General features: G+C 47.1%; 1 protein-coding gene across 1 annotated transcript in view; it reads right to left on the reverse strand.

The window, feature by feature from the left end:
- SQOR (sulfide quinone oxidoreductase) overlaps positions 1–330 on the reverse strand; it is a 40,641-nt gene extending 40,311 nt beyond the window's left edge. The window contains exon 1 of the mRNA XM_070423493.1: positions 248–330. The gene's annotated coding sequence lies outside the window, so the exon portion shown is untranslated. The remainder of the gene's footprint in view (positions 1–247) is intronic.
- Between the last annotated feature and the right edge of the window lie 13,398 nt (positions 331–13,728).

Consider the following 13,728-nt stretch of genomic DNA (forward strand, 5'->3'; position numbering starts at 1 on the left):
CCCCGAGCAGCTCAACCCTCCGCGCCCCCCAGGCCCCGCAGTCCTAGAAGGAAGCTCAGTCCCAGGACCTGGGTTCCCGACGGGGCAGCAAAGAGCTGCCGGTACGGGGTGGGGAAGAAAAGTGTGAAGCGAAGCCCCAGCCGCGAGAGCAGAACCGGCCTGCAACCAGCCTCGGGGGTGCTTTCTGTCCCGCCGGGCCCCCCGCCCCTGGCCCGGGGCCGGAGATCGGCCTCCGGATGCCTCTTACCCAGCGGCGAGCGGAGCCTCGGGCCACAGTGTACGGTGTTGGCGCAGCAATAGCCGCGGCTCCCTGCCCGGGCTCGTGGCATAGGCTGGGGCCCCGCCCGACCCCGGGGCGGAGGCTGAAGGCGGGGAGAACGAGGCTCCCCCCAGGAAAGGTCCCGCCGCTGCCCCGCCCGGGGCGGCGCCAGGGCACCGAGGCCAAGTGCAGCCGGCACGGGGCTTTGTGAGCGCACAGAGGACGGAGCCCAGACTCCCGGGTCCAGGGGCTCGGGGACCGCCCTCGGGGCAAACTCGCCTCCACTCCCCGCACGTCCTGGAAGGCGGCCCGGCACCCCAAGCGCGACGGCGGAGGGCAAGGAGGCCACCTGTTGCTAACCCCCACCCCACCTCGCCCGCCTGCCGGTGCCCGGGTACTGCTACCGAGAGGGCAAAGGTGGAGGTGGGGCTGTGGTAGAGGCCCTGCTGGTTTGTGTCGGGTCCTCAGGTGCGTCTGGCTTCCCACCTGGTTCCCGCGTCTGCTCAGGGCGACCGCAGTTCCCCTAATTTTACGCTTTGGATGTTGGAGGCTCTGCGCAGCCCCGTGGCGCATTTGCCTCGGTAAGCGCAGGGGTCAGCGTGCTTCAGCCACCGCCCTCTGCGCCGCGTTGCGCCCTACTTTCATGCTGGGCTTGCAAATGCCCTTTCCAGGTGGGTGCAGTGTAAGTGGTTCTCACAATATCAGACCTAACGCCCCCCCTCCTTTGTCCCCCTAAGATATATTTTTACTTATTTTTTTAGAGTGAGGAAGGGAGAGGGATAGAGAGAATAGAAACATCAGGAGAGAGAATCATCCATTGGCTGCCTCCTGCACGCCCTCTACTGGGGATGGAGCCAGCAACCCGGTCATGTGCCCTGACCAAGAATTGAACCTGACCTCCTGGTTCATAGGCTCACACTCAACCACTGAGCCAAACTGGCCAAACAGCCCCTTTTAATAATAAATACAGGGTGCCCCACAAGTTTACTGCAACTTCGGATGTTAAAAACTTTCCCCCTGAAAAGCCCCTGAAAGTATTATTAGTTCTTTTACATTTTGTTTTGTGACTTCTGAATAATTACTTTTTTAAAAATTTTGTTACAATCAACGTTTTCTATCTTCAATCAATGGGACGAACTGCATCTATGATAAAAGCACTATGAACACTATAGCTACAAGTGGAGACTGTAGACTTTTATTGGCAACTCAGTTCCACCTGCAGGACTGCTTCTATTACATGATTTTCTGAAACGGGGACCAACTCTGGTAAAGAAGCTCTGAAAAGAAAAGGGAACCCTCCTTCACTGCTGGTGGGAATGTGGGCTGGCACAGCCACTATGGAAAACAGTGTGCAGGCTCCTAAAAAAAATTTAAGAATAGAGTTACCATATGACCCAGCAAATCCTCTGCTGGGTATCTACCTGAAAAATTTGAAAACATTTATTCACAAAGATATATGGCCAAGACATGGAAACAACCAGAGTGTCCTTCGATAGATGACTGGATAAAGATATGGTACATTTATACTATTCAACCATAAGAAAAGATGAAACACTGCCATTTGCGATAACATGGATGGATCCTGAGAATATCGTGCTAAGCAAAGTGAGTCAGACAGAAAAAGTCAAGAATCATATGATTTCACTCATATGTGGGATATAAAACTGAAAGCAATAAATGAACAAACAAAATAGGAAAACTCATAGACAAAGACAACAGTATAGTGGCTACCAGAGGAAAGGGGGGTAGGGAATAGAAAAGGATAAAGGGGATCAATACATGGTGACAGGAGATTTGACTTTGGGTGGTAAACACTGAATGCAGTACACAGATGAGGTAGCATAGAACTGCACACTCGAAACCTACATAATTTTATTAACCAGTGTCACCATAATAAATTTAATTTAAAAGATATTTTAATAAAATAGCTATATATATATATATATATATATATATATATATATATATATCTACACTAATAAAAGAGAAACATGGTAATTGGCGTACGACCGCTACCCTTCCCATTGGCTAATCAGCGTATCCTTATGCAAATTAACTGTCAGCCAAGATGGCGGCAGGCAGCCAGGCAGCTGGAAGCTAACAGGAGGCTTGCTTGCTGTGGACTCCAACGTTCCCCGCCGGCCTCTGAGCTTCAGTTGGAAACATAGTAACATTTATAGAAGATAAACAAAACTCCAGAAAGCTCCTGTCAGTCAGCCCGGATCTCAGAGCTGGAGTCGCAACATTGTTTCGAATACAGAAAACAAAGGCCATAAACCTGCTTTCAGCAGAGCCTCAGAGAGAAAGCCGGCTCTCAGCTCCAGTGACAGCCATAGAAGGTAAATAAATGCCAGAATAAAAAAAAAAGAAAAAAAGGAGAGGTTTGGAGCTTCAGTGGCCCGCCAGCCTGAAAACGGCCCTCAGCCTCTCACCCAGACTGGCCAGGCACCCCAGTGGGGGACCCCCACCCTGAAGCAACAAGATGGCGGCTAATTTGCATACTGAAGGCAGGCGGCAGCAGGCAAGGCTGTCTGCGGTCTGGGACCCAGATCTGTGACCCTGCTGGGCAGGATCAGCGGAGCCTCGAGGCTTCCCGGCACCGGGATCAGCGTGACAAGGGGCAACGCCCAAACGCCCTGATTGCCCTGCGGCTCTGTGTGTGACAGGGGGTGGCGCCCCAACCCCCTGATCAGCCCTGCGGCTCTGTGGGTGATAGAGGGCAGCGCCCCAACCCCGATTGCCCTGCGGCTCTGTGTGTGACAGGGGGCAGCGCCCCAACCCCCTGATCAGCCCTGCGGCTCTGTGTGTGACAGTGGCGGCGCCCCAACCCCCCCACGGGCCCTGCTCTATGTGAGATGGGGTAGAGCCATACCTCCCCATCGGCCCTGCCCTGAGTGTGACAGGGTGTGGCGCCTCAACTACCCCCCCTCCCACGGGCCCTGCTCTGTATGTGACAGGGGGCGGTGCCCCAGCTCCCCTATTGGCCCTACTCTGTGCGTGACAGGGAGGAGCTCCTCAACCCCCTGATTGGCCCTGCTCAGTGTGTGACAGGGGGCAGCTCCCCAACCCCCTGATCAGCCCTGCTCTGTGCATGACAGGGGGGAGCTCCCAAAACCCCTGATTGACCCTGCTCTGTGCATGACAAGGGGGAGCTCCCCAAACCCCTGATGGGCCCTGCTCTGTGTGTGACAGAGTACGGAGCCCCAAGCCCCGATGGTCCCTGCTCTGTGCATGGCAGGGGGCAGCGCCCCAACCCCCTGATCGGCCCTGCTCTGTGCATGGCAGGGGGCAGCGCCCCAACCCCCTGATCGGCCCTGCTCTGTGCGTGGCAGGGGGTGGCGCCGCAACTTCCCTATCAACCCTGCCTTGAGTGTGACAGAGGGCGGTGCCCCAACCCCCCAATCGGCCCTACCCTGAGCGTGACTAGGGGTGGCATCACAACCTCCCCATCCGCCCTGCTCTGGGCATGACAGGGGGCGGCGCCCCAACTCCCCAATTGGCCCTGCTCTGAGCCCAACCAGGGGCTGCACCTAGGGATTGGGCCTGCCCTCTGCCACCCGGGAGCAGGACTAAGCCAGCAGGTCGTTATCTCCCGAGGGGTCCCAGACTGCGAGAGGGCACAGGCCGGGCTGAGGGACCCCCCCTTTTCCCCCGAGTGCACAAATTTTTGTGCACCGGGCCTCTAGTATATATATAATTATGATAGGAAAAAAAGTAGCTCTGAACAAAATGAGTACAATCTTCTTTCAGTTTTTCCAATAGATGAATTCCTGGAAATTCCACCCTATGCATATTTGTAATTATCTCAGCTAGAATCCAATTTATTTTACAAAAATTATATTTTTTTCATACTTGAATGTTATGGCAAAAGGTGGGGACACCAGGAATCATGCAGGACTCATGACGATTGTTGTATGACACTGTCCACACAGGTCAGAATGTGGCCTGACCCCTACCCTCTAAATGCCAATAGATTATGTTTCAATCATCTTGACAAACAGAAATGCCCCACTTCACATCCCAGTCATACAACCCTCCCCATCCCAGTTAAGAAGCCCTGGTTTACATGGGAAGACTGCAGGCAGCAGAGAATCGGAGAGATATGCTGCTTGCCGGATGGTTTGAGGTTGGTGGGTGTGGAATCAGGTTCAGTTAAGAAAAGTGTCCTGAGCAGATCTCACATGCGGGGGGCTCTACATGTATTCACTCTAATACCTCACCGAAGACCCCTTCTTCTCCCCTCCAAGGACTGCTACATCAGGCAGGCAGGCAGGAGGCTGAGAGTTTACTCACTCACTCATGCAGTGTTCTTTCATCTAACCCCACCTGCTATGTATCAAGCAAGCCCTGTGCCTGCTGCCTGGTCATACACTGCTAACAAACTCAGACTTGGTCCCTACCCATGTGGGGCTTGCAGTGTTGCAAACGTGTGCTTGAGGAGATGGGGAACTAGGAGAAGCATCATTAAGAGTGGGAAGAGGAAGTGATAGGAGGAGCTGGTGCTAAGAGCAACACACCCCATTTTAACAACATCCTAAAGAAAGAAGAGCAAACTACCAGGGCTCTGGGAAGACACGCAGGCTAGTGAGCAGGAAGGACTGGCAACAGGAACTGGGAGAGAATAGGGAATGGAACAGAGAAAGGAACCCTTTGAAGAACAGGAAGGGCAGGCCAGAAGGAAGAGCATGATAAAGAGGCTGTTCTTGTAGGCATGCAACTTTATTTTTTTAAGATTTTTTAAAAATATGTTTTTATTGATTTCGGAGGGGAAGGGAGAGGGCAAGAGAGTTACAAACATCAATGATGAGAAAGAATCATTGATTAGCTGCCTCCTGCACGCCCCCTACTGGGGATGGAGCCCACAACCCGGGCATGTGCCGTTGACCAAATCGAACCCAGGGCCCTTCAGTCTGCAGGTCAACAACACTCTATCCATGGAGCCAAACCAGCTAGGGCTTTTAAAACTTTTTAATATTGATTTTAGAGAGAGAGGAAGGAAAAGGGAGAGAGAGAGACACCAATGTGAGAGAGAAACATCAATCTGCTGCCTCCTGGGGATCAAGCCGGGGAACTGAACGGGCAACCCTTCAGTGCACAGGACAATGCCCAACCAACTGAGCCACACCAGCCAGGGCGGGCACACAACTTTGAATAGTACCCTCTGTTTTGCCGAATCAGCAAGCCCCAACCTCATTCCTTCCCTGCAGCAAATCTTCCCTGGGTGAGTAAGTAGGTAAAGTAGCTCACCCCTCCTTCCCGCTCCCCCCATCCCCGCCCCATCAAATCCCTCCCTAGCTCAGAAAGCAGCCCAGCCAAGGTGACACCAGCTTCCACATAGAGTTCATCCTGCCAGACCACGCAGAGGTCTCAGAACCTCAGAAGGGGTGGGCAGAGAGAGTACAGTGATCGTGTATTATGCCAGGTTTTTTCAAGACAGTCCCCATACCTCCCAAATGTGCTGTTTTCCTCACAGCCATCCTCCACATCAAATAACAAAAGTTGCTGTCAGGCTATACAGAGCAGCTAGAGTTTCCTCATTTGTTACATAGAAGATCAAGTGGTTTTTAAGACCAGGAGCAGTAATGTATAGAGAGGTGCATCACAAACTATAAAGACTCTATCTCAATCAGGATTCTTGGTTGCAAGCAATAAACCAGCTCTGGATAACTTACATAGAAGAGAGATATTAAAGGATCTCAGGGGTTCATAGAACTATCATAATGATGGAGTAATGATGGCAGGGAAAGTGGAAAGAAATCAGGACAGCTCTGCAGCATCAAAAAGCAGAAATTACACACCATCTTTTAGTATTCTGGCCACCCTCAGAATACTCCCATTGCCTTCACAAATGACTCTAGGAGGAGTGACACAAATATAAACGGACTGAGAATCAGGTCCTCGGCGGGAGTGTCCACTGACCAAATCTATGCCAAAGACCAGCATCACAGCTGTCAGAACAGGGAGAGAGCATACTTGGTCCCTCTGACTTCCACCAGGACGCTTGTGATGGGTATTCCCCCCAAATGGGGAAAAGGGTTGAATACTAGGCAGGCAAAACAAAAAGATGTCTACTGTAGGCTACATAAATATAAGAACTTACTACATATATTGTTTTTTACATACATAAGCAAGGTAGCACAATAGTGAAAATCCTCAGTCCGAGGGTAACAAAGAGCTCTGTTAAATACAGTATACTAGTATATATATTAAAGAGTGCTGAAAAGCAAGGGCATGGCAGGCAGACTCTCTATCCAGAGGGGGCTCCTAGGAAGAAGGAAAAATACTGAATCTGGAATCATCTTTTTCAGAAACTTTGTCTCAAACACGATTTTGCGAAATTCTTTTTGCCTAAATTTCCTCATCTATAAAAGAGATAAAATTTGTCCTCCTACCTCAAGGATATGCTGGAAGAATAAACACTGTATCTTTTGGGCTATAGTAGCTCAGAGTATATGTGGGACTATGAAGACCAAAGGTTATGTTTGCGTTGTACACCATCTCTCTCAAAGAGAAAGGCCTCAGTTAACTGCATCAGTAAAATGGGTATTTTTGTAAGTACCTACCTCACAGGATCCTTATGAAAATTAAATGAGTTAACACAGCTAAAGTGATTGGTACTATACCTGGCATCGAATAAGTACTCAGGTCAATGGTAGGTAATAAATGGTAATTACTAAAGTACTGGTAACTACAGTACTATAGTTATTGTTGTTATCTAATGTTCAGGCAACTGTTAAACTAGATACTGAAGAGAAAGAAGTTCCATATGGACAGGACGAGCAAGAGGGGGCCAGTATGCTACAGGTCTCAGTAAGATGCATGCACTACAGTGGATGGAAAATAAACCCTATGAAAAGTGAGAAACAGGCCATTTTATTTACTATCAAGGCCTCTGAAATGTTTCCATCTAGCCAGCTAACTCTTCTTTAGCTTTTCCCTGGACTTTTCATTTTGCAATTGGTCAAAGGATTGAGCCTGATGAGGTTAGGTAGGCAGAAAACATCTAGACTTTAGAATCATCTGGCCTATCTGAGACATGTAGAAGAATGGCTGATTTTGTGACTTGTGAGAGCAGAGAAACCACCTTGCCTCTAGGTACCAAAGATGATGTCCAGGTCGAAGTGTAAGATTAAGTGGTCAGGAGGTTCATGAGGAAGTATCCGAGCATGTTCTGAGTATCAGTAGACAGTGCCAGGAAGTGAACAAGTCCAAGAGGACCTTCTGATTTGTCCAGTCTTTCTCTGTAGGTATAATGTCTTCTGTTTTTCATGATGCTATAATAAAGTCAGTTCAAGCATTTAAATAAATAAAAATTTCTATTTAGCCCTTTACCTAAAAAGTTTGCTCGTTCGTTTTGGATGCTAAGGAGCATACCCATCAATAGCTGTCTACCTATTTTGACCCTAGGTGCAAAACTGACACCATTAACCATCATCCACAACTTATTGGTAAAGTCCTGCCCTCTATCATCCCCACAAATGCTAACAAGTTCAATTTGTAAACGCCTCTCCTTCTATCATCCCTGTCCCTAGTGACGTTGGTGCCCCTCTCACCGGCACATTTGGATGGCTTGGTGAATGGCGTGTCCTGTGTGCCCTCATGGCACATATCTGTGGTGGGCCTTTTGGCCTTACATATTAGTAATAGAGCCTTTCCAGCATGCCCACGTCCCTCCGCCTCTTTATTCCTTCCTGTATTGTCACTGGAGTGAAGAGGAGAAAGAAGGTTGGAGGGAAGCATCCTAAACTGCAGAGCAGAGCTTCCGTGAAGACAATGGGCAGTCCCTGAGCCAAAGTGGCCCATCGGAGAAGTCCCATGTCTCCCAGGAGTGGGCCCCTGGCTAGGAGCAGCATGTAGAAAGCGTGTCTCAGTGCAAATGCACAGACCTCAGAGCATCCCCGCTGAGCCCCTCGTCGGTTCCAGTCCTGTAGTTAGAGGTGTGTGAGACACACTCTCACGGCTATGACTGGAGCCCAGAACAAAGATGAGGGTGCGGTGACCCAGCCTGCTTTAGATCCCAGTCTGCATCTTTAATAACCGGTCTGACCTGCCAGGTGGCACAAGCTGCCTCTCAGGACACCAACACTCCTGGCTAGAAGCGGGTGAGTCAGAATAAGCGGGCTTCAGGGTGGCCTGCAGAGGGGCAAGGTGACTCATGTGGGCCTCGCCTCCTCTCTCCTTGCCATTACACTTTCAATCCAGACAGGAAAGGAGCATCTGCCCTCCTTCAGAAGCAACCTCTTCCCTGCTCCCCCATTCGCAGAGAGTAAACCCATCTGAGGCCCAGATTACGAGGTAGTTACGGTCAGAAACATCTCATCTGAGATGAGTGCACTGCCTGGATGCTGTCAGTGCATCAAGCAGATGGACTGGAGCCATTATGAGTGAAAACAGCAATCCATGAGCAACACTCCTGGAGACCCATGGGATAGAAGGTGTCTCAGAATGTTGGTGCTGGAAGAGCCTTAGGGATCACCTCCTGTCAGCATGTCTACCCTGAGGGAAACTGAACTGCTTAGAGCCCTCCAGGAAAAACTGAGCAGAAGCCCTCCTGGCTTTTAATCCTACTGTGCATTTCCCCACAAAGCCATAGAGGTGTGAGAGAGACAGAGCTGAGTGATAAACTGAAGACCCAAAATTGCAGGCCCAGCATGGCACTATTGAAGATCGCTTTCTTCGGTGCTTACGGTGGTGGTGAAATGTCTCAGAGCAGCTGTAACAGGAATGTCCCGGCCATTCTGGAGTTGCCCATTCTCCCAGCAGCTTGGCCTCTCTCCTGTCTACTCCAGCGTCAGCATCATCTCAACGGAAGAATCCTGAGCCGATCTCACTCAGTCCAGCCTCACTGTGGCTTCCTTCTACCAGAGAGGCGTGGAACTTCCCTGTCAGTGCAGGAAAGTCAAGAGTTCTGGGCACTCTTCCCATTAGGCTCTCTCCTAACTGGACACTCATGTCTCCTTCCACTTCTGTTCTTCCAATATTATCAGGTAAGAAATGAAGTGGTCTATCCATATAGCTCCCTATCATTGGTATAGTTTTAACAAAATATTCAAAGTAAAGCTCCTGAGGTCTATTTCTATCTCTGTTCCTAGTATCTCCAGCCTAAGAAAATTCTCTAGGAAGGTGGTACTTTGGGTTTTTTCCACAGTAAAATCCTAGCTCCACCACCTGAATTGTATGGTCTGGGAAGTTACTCAGACTTAACATGTCCTCAGCTGTAAATGCACTCACCGGTAAAATGGTATGAGACTACGGTGTTATGGTGATAACCTCCCACGGCTGCTGTTACAGGATAACCTATGTACAGCAGCTAGCATGAAACAGATGCTCAGCACACCTGGGGTTCTGAATCTTAGGCTTGGGGATGAGCTAGAAGTAGATCTGAGATTAGAAATCCTGCCAGAGATGAAAATACTCTAAGCAATTAGATGAAACAAGGGGGAAAACCCAGCAACCAATGAGAACAGGTATGTGGTTGACAGGAGGACTGCACCTGGGTGCTGGTCACTGCTATTTCCTTCTTTGAATTCCTGGATTAGCAGGTATAGAAATGAACTCCTAAGTAGCATCCTTATTATTAATTTAGGTAATGCATATTAAAACACTTTGAGCCTGGCCAGTGTGGCTCAGTGGCTGAGCATCAACCTATGAACCAGGAGGTCATGGTTTGATTCCCAGTCAGGGCACATGCCCCGGTTGGAGGCTGAATCCCCAGTAGGGGGCGTGCAGGAGGCAGCCACTCAGTGATTCTCTCTCATCATTGATGTTTCTTTCTCTCACCCTCTCCCATCCTCTCTGAAATCAATAAAAATATATTTAAAAATTTTTTAAATACCTTATTTTAAAAAACTTTGAAAAACAGAACAGCCCTAGCTGATTTGGTTCAGGGGATAGAGCATCAGCCTGCAGACCAAAGAGTCCTGGGTTTGATTGGGTAGAGGGCATGTACCTCGATTTCAGGCTCCTTTCCAGCCCGGGCCTGGTCAGGGCATGTGCAGGAGGCAACCAATCGATGTGTTTCTCTCACATCGATATTTCTCTCTGTCTTTCCCTCTCTCTAAAAAGCAATGGAAAAATATCCTCAGATGAAGATTTTTAAAAAAGAAAAGAAAAACAGAAAATGCTAGAGGAGCCTAGAAAACAATAATAATGTTAGATGCTTGTATTTACAATAAATAGAGATTTGTTAAGGTTATCTCATAAATGGGGGAAGGGAGATGGAAGGGTAGTGTGTCTTCTCACATCTCCTTTATTTATTTTATTGATTTCAGAGAGGAAGGGAGAGGGGGAGAGAGATAGAAACATCAATGATGAGAGAGAATCATTGATCGCCTGCTTCCTGCACACCCCACAATGGAGATCAAGCCCACAACCTGGGCATGTGCCCAGACAGGGAATTGAACTGTGACCTTCCGTTCATAGGTCAATGCTCAACCACTGAGCCATGCCGGCTGATCTGAGTATTCTAATACATACTCCCAAGACAGTAGGTAACTAAGCCAATGAGATTCCCTATGGTCTTCATCTAGGCAGTTTTACTGCCAGGCTAATTTTTCACCAATTAGACCAGGTGTTGGCTTCTCTTGGGCCTGGTGCCCAACCTATACCTTATCAGCTAAGACCTAATGTCTCCACAGGGTCAGGTGAATAAAATCACACAACACCTAGGACCTTTGACCCAGCAAAATCTCTGGCCTGTAACATTTTTCTTAGAACATGGTTGGTGGTGATATATTACATGATTGGAGAAGAAAAAATAGGTAAAAATGAAAAACCTCAAGCCCAACTAAAAGACAAAAAGTTAGGAAAATGTCATTTTAAACCTATCAAACGTTCCACACAAATCACTTTCAAACATCTCAGTGTTTAAACAAAAGTTCGGACTATACAGAAAATCCTGACTTACCTAAAAACTATATATAGTAGTTGAAAATGCTTAGGCCAAACTACATCAAGCTAATTAAGTCAGTATCAGAGTCTGTAGACCTGGGGAGCAGAGAGTACCACAAGATGGCAGCATTGTCCCACCTATGCTTTCTCGGGTTGCGTGTTCATCCGTTGCACCTGCTCTAAAACGGCCCAATTCTTTCTTGAAGCTACAGTATTTTTAAGAGGCCTGAACAGCCCCTAGCTGAAAGAGAAGGTGTAAATCTTAACAGTAGATGTGGCATCTATTTTTTTTTTAAGTCCAGTATGCTCATTATCTCTAAGCTCACTTCATTCCCAAGATCCTGGGACTGGCTATCATTATTTTTTTAGTCTATCTGAATATGTAATTAGGCAAGGAAGCAATGGCTTAGATTATCCAAGAATTACAAGCTCCCAAGCCATTTTTTAATTGTAGGAATTTGATCTTTTTATTGTAATATTCCTTATTTATGTAATCTAGTTTTTTTTTTATTTTAACTATTTTTAATATCTGTATATCTCTCTCCTACTAGATTCAATTTGATCTCAACTGTGATGGTTAATTTTATGTGACAACCTGGCTAGACAATGGTACCCATATATTTGGTCAAATACCACTCTAGACATTTTTTTTAGATGAGACTAACATTTAAACCAGTAGTCTTTCAGTAAAGATTACCCTCCATAATATGGATGGACCTTGACCAATCAAATGAAAGCCTTAAAAGAAAAAGACAAATGAAAGCCTTAAAAGAAAAAGATGGAGGTCCCCTGAGGAAGAGGGAATTCTGCCCCCACACTGCCTTTGAACTCTTCCCTGGGGATCCAGGCTGTCCTGAAAATTTTGGAATTGTCAGCCCCCACAATCATGTGAGCCAACTGCTTGATCAATATCTCTCTCTCTCTCTACCTCTCTCTATCTCTATCTCTCTCTCTCTCTCTCTCTCACACACACACACACACACACTGTTAGCTCTGTTTCTCTGGAGAACCTTGATTAATACACCAACAATAGGCTGGGTGGGCACTACTGCATTATGGAACCATAAGATGAATAATAAATACCCTTGATCTTAAATGCTAAGGCAAATGTAATATTAAGTACCATGAGGACACAAGAAAAAAGACCTTTGGGAGGTGGTTTGGAAAACTATAAAGAAGTGACAACTGAGTTGCAAAAAATGAATAGGTGTCCAACAGGCAGACATTACAGGATGACGGGTCCTGAGCAGTGGAAGCTCTGGGAGAAAAAATACACATGCACAAAGGGACACAGTAAGTACCTCCCCCCCATGTGGATGTGACTTCAAGATACTGTGATATAACATCCAACATTTTTTAAGCTTTTACTATTTTGTTAAGGGCTTTTATATGGATAGCAAAACACCTCAAAACTCTATGAAGCCAGAAACACTTATCCCCAACTTTACAATTCAGGAAACTGAAGTACACAGGGTTTAACCAAGTCCAAGGCCCCAGATCAAACAGGAATATAAACCAGCAGTCTGACTTTAGTGTCCACAATCCTAACCACAGTATTGCTAAGAGTGAATATACTATAAAATTTTATGATCAAAGCAGAGGCCAGGAACCTTCAAGTCTATATATATGTTTTTGTTGCTTAGTACTCCCTGACAAAGTATTCACTATCCTTTACTATCTTTTCCAAAGTCCTAATGAAAGTCAAGCCGACCCAGGAGTGAGCAGCACCCACACATGCTCAGTGATTTTCAGCCCCGTTCTTATCCAGATTTGAGCACTGCAGGCCTCCTGAAGTGCATTAGGAATGTATTAATCAGAATGAAGAGTCAGTAGGGGGCAATCTTACCCTAAAAATAGATGAATTTCATTAATTTATCATTCTTTTACAGGCCTTTAAATCTCCTTTATTCAGGGTACACAATAGATATATTACTTTCCCTCTACCTGTCTTGGCCCTTCCTTTTCTCTTCCTCAGTTACCACCCCCGTTCCACCCCAAATTTTATCTATCTTCTCTCTGATGGCCCTGCCTTCACACTGTGTTTCTTTGGAAATTTCACTTTTCGTGTTTTTTGGGGGGTTTTAAATCCTCAACTGAGGATATATTTATCCATTGATTTTTAGAGAGAGTGGAAGAGAGAGAGAAAGACAGAGAGAAATATCAATGTGAGAGAAACACATTGATTGGTTACCTCCTGCACACGCCCCAACCAGGGTCTGGGCCAGGGTGGAGCCTGCAACTGAGGTATGTGCCCTTGACTGGAATCGAACCCGGGACCCTTCGGTCCGCAGGCCAACAATCTAGCCACTGAGCCAAACTGGCTAGGGCTGCTTTTCCTGTTTTTTAAACTAGTCATTCATAACTGTCTCCCTTGACGACTTCCTTCACTCTCTTAATGGCTTTGAAAATAAACCTAGTCTCACCCTAATGGCCTTATACATGCAAAAAACTAAAACAGTATGAATAAGCTAAGCAATAGAACAAATCTTAAATATCTGAATAATCAGAACAAAAATATTTGAACAAATATACAATAGAGAAACTATCTTATCCAAATGGAAAACCTAGAAACTAAGTAA

This window comes from Myotis yumanensis, unplaced genomic scaffold (genome assembly GCF_028538775.1).
Source record: "Myotis yumanensis isolate MYYU_CA2020_CCGP unplaced genomic scaffold, mMyoYum1.0.hap1 SCAF_1, whole genome shotgun sequence".
Taxonomy (NCBI): Eukaryota; Metazoa; Chordata; class Mammalia; order Chiroptera; family Vespertilionidae; genus Myotis; species Myotis yumanensis.